Raw genomic sequence first — 3,916 nt, 5'->3', positions numbered from 1 at the left:
CTCATCACATGCCATCATTTATTGCAAAACTTGTGCATTACAAAATCAGTTTTTGTAAATAGCAGAAATAGACTGTAGGAAGAATGGGGGTGGTTCCTCCCTGCTGCAGCTGTCCCCCGCGGAAAGGCTTTGCTCAATACGTTGTGTAACGGACATACAAAGACACTACAGTCTGGCGCCCTCGCGGTTACTCATGGCCAGTGAAAGATAATGGAAACGCAACTCATTTGAGTAGCACTCTGGCTTTGTGGTATGGTAAGTGACCACCCAGACCTGGAACGTGGAACGAAATAAAACTGTACACCTCGGGAATAAATAAAACCTCATCAAATGGCAGACTTCATCAAGTTACCGTACTGCTTTTTAGGGATAGGTTGAATGAAACCGAAGCTCTGAAGCACGGTTCCGTTTTCATAGTTAATGTTTGGATGCAGTGTACCAGAAACTCGTTAAGTACCATACGACGTAACCAAAGACGTTCGAAGCTTCGGACGTCACACCTTCGAGTTCCAACCTGTGCGGTTTTCGGGAATAGCTGTTTTGAAACATGTCGATGCATCAATCAAAAAGCAGTATTTGGTAGAGCTCGCCCTACCAGCTTAGATGGGTGATAGTGATAGATTCAATAACGTTTCAGAACCAGAAGGGCAAGGTGCCAGTCACCTACCTGGAGCGGCTGAGCTAGATGGACCCACCAAGGAGCGTGCGCGCACACGTACACTGCACACATGCCTCTGATCTAGTTTATTGTGGTGCATAACATTCTCACGCATATGCAAAATGAAATTTTTAAATAGCTAAAGGAGTACAACTCCTTAGGGCATCAGAAGTGGGAACAGAAAAAATGCTGTCAATAATGTGTACGAGCTATCTACGAGTCTCCTAAATAGAAAAAGGAATCCTTGTTTACTATGTTTCCTATTTAAGACAGTTGAGTCATAGCTAGTCATCACAATATAAAAGTATTAAATCCATCAGTGATTTTCCTAATGACAAATAGTTGTTGATAATGCTCACGCAACCCAATTAAGTAACTCAAAACAGTTTTCTGAATGGACCCTTGACCCTTGCTCTTACATCAACAGTAAAAGTAATACGGTGACTCAGCTGACATTTAGATTTTACTAGTTCAGCAGATGCTAATGTCATCATGCTTTGGATGGCTGTTGTGACCACAAGGTGACTGAGATACTGTAGTTTTGCACTTGATTGAGAAACAGTATTTCTTCATGTCTTAGTCACGACTGAGTCTCACAAGCAGATCATTCTAGGCTGAGAGTTCAGTTTTTATTTGAACTGTGGTTACAATAAAAATGTTTACTATATTTAGAACTGACCACCCAGACCTTTCAAACGGCAGACGTCATCAAGTTAGGGTACTGCTTTTTAGGGACAGGGTGAATTAAACCGAAGCTCCGAAGCACGGTTCTGTTTTCATAGTTAATGTTTGGATGCAGTGTACCAGAAGCTCGTTAGAAACACCACATAACCAAAGATGTTCGAAGCTTCGGACGTCACACCTTGGAGTTCCAACCTGTGCGGTTGTCGATGCATCAATCAAAAAGCAGTATTTGGTAGAGCTCGCCCTACCAGCTTAGATGGGTGATATTGATAGACTCAATGACGTTTCAGTTTCAAGTTTGTCTGACGCACAGAATAACACAGCGTCATCCTGTAAAATGAAATTCTTGTGACATGGCATCTGACATCAATGTAGTAAGAATTAAGCCAAATATATATAACGAAAAAAATACTCCTCCTTGAACTGCCACCTTAACGTGGTGGAGGGGTTTGAGTACCCGAGTGACCCTAGGAGCTATGTTGTCTGGGGCTATATGCCCCTGGTAGGGTCTCCCAAGGCAAACAGGTCCTGGGCGACGGGTCAGACTAAGAGCGGTTCAAAACACCCCTTAATGATGATTTTTTTTTTGAGTTCCGTGACGTCGCCCGGGATGGCGCAGCCGGGGCCCCACCCTGGAGCCAGGCCCGGGGTTGGGGCTCGCATGCGAGTGCCTGGTGGCCGGGCCTTTCCCCATGGGGCCCGGTCGGGCATAGCCCGAAGGAGCGACGTGGGGCTGCCTTCCCGTGGGCTCACCACCCACAGGAGGGACCATAAGGGGTCGGTGCGGAGAGGATCGGGCGGCAGTCGAAGGCAGGGGCCTCGACAACCCGATCCCTGGACACGGAAACTAGCTCTAGGGACGTGGAACGTCACCTCGCTGGCGGGGAAGGAGCGTGAGATTGTGCGTGAGGTTGAGAGGTTCCGACTAGAGGTAGTCAGGATCACCTCTACGCACGGCTTGGGCTCTGGAACCACAGTCCTTGAGAGAGGATGGACTCTTCACCACTCTGGAGTTGCCCATGGTGAGAGGCGGCGGGCTGGTGTGGGTTTGCTTATAGCTCCCCAGCTCTGCCGCCATGTGTTGGAGTTTACCCCGGTGAATGAGAGGGTTGTCTGAAGTCCCCCAGTAGAACGATGGAGTCCCCAGTCGGAGCACTTTCCAGCACCCCTCCCAGAGACTCCAAGAAGGTCGGGTACTCTGCACTGCCGTTTGGCCCGTAGGCACAAACAACAGTGAGAGACCTATCCCCAACCCGTAGGCGCAGGGAAACGACCCTCTCGTTCCCCGGGGTAAACTCCAACACATGGCAGCAGAGCTGGGGAGATCTTGATCTGCAACACAACCAGGAGGAATTTGGACAGGGACAGCAACGGGTCTTTCAAACCACCTACTCCGCAGGTGTGGGCCAGGATCTCATGTCCTCCTAAGTTCACAACTGGAAGAGACTGGGACATTTCTGAAAATTGATTCCACATGGAGGTGCATGCCCTGATGCTCCGGTTGCATTTACCGGACGGCAGCAGTGTGAACAGACCATAGCCTGGGTGGCTGTGGTCTATGATGATGTTCCATGCTCTCCTCAGGCATCGTGTATGGTAGAGGCCTTGCACGGAGGGGAGATAGCAGCCGATGAAGCGTTCCACAGACTTTTCCACTATCTGGAGGGGCTTGCAGTCAGCAGTGTAGCGTGTTAGATTCTGTCCAAGTTTGATCCATGAACAAAATAAATGCAATCGGAAGTAAGGGGAGATCCATCTTTATTCAGCATGAGTCTATAATGTTGACCTTCCATTTCTCATTTAAATCTCTCTCCAATGATTACAAAGTGGACACAGATATCAAAATATCTGTCAATTTAGGAAAACTATTGATTGTTAAGAATGAAGCTAGATTCCCATCAAATGTCCTGTATTTCTAGTCTTCAGTCTTCTCTGTCTTGCATCAGTGATGTAAAGTTCCAATATCAGCTATTGCAGTCAGTGTGATGTGGACCCACCAAATTGCCTGGTTGTTCTAACAAGTAAGTGTAGGTACGTAGTGGAGTAGTGAGTTTCCAAAACTTCACTAATTCAAGATTAACACCACAACAGTGTCTTCTACTGTGATGGGACCATGTGACCTTTCCAGTCAACTGGCCCATGGTATTCTGACCTGTAGTATGTGTCCTTCAGGACTCTCCTCTCATCTTGCTGTCAATGATTCATCTGGAAATGGGATGTGAAGCCAAGTGATCCGACCCTGGCATAGTTCTGCCATGTGATTGGTCAGGAGGATTCGGAACAGATTCAACCAGTGTAGTTGTAGAAATCCTTCTTGAACATGTTGCTGGTACTCACACACTCAGTTGTCTGTGTCCAGTCAGTGACGTGATGTATCATCAGAAAAGGGGGTTGTGATGTCCAGATCTGTTGAAAGTATAACCGCAAAACAACGATTAGTGTGGTTCAACAGTCCATCTGACTTTCATCCACTGGGTATTGTTCCGTCAACTTCCAACAATGAAGACAATAGATCAGTCCTGAAAACTTGTGGATCTCAGAAGTTCCATAGACAAGTTTCAAAAGTCCATGTCA

The sequence above is a fragment of the Esox lucius genome, chromosome 14, assembly GCF_011004845.1.
Source record: "Esox lucius isolate fEsoLuc1 chromosome 14, fEsoLuc1.pri, whole genome shotgun sequence".
Classification (NCBI taxonomy): domain Eukaryota; kingdom Metazoa; phylum Chordata; class Actinopteri; order Esociformes; family Esocidae; genus Esox; species Esox lucius.
This window is presented reverse-complemented; position numbering follows the sequence as displayed.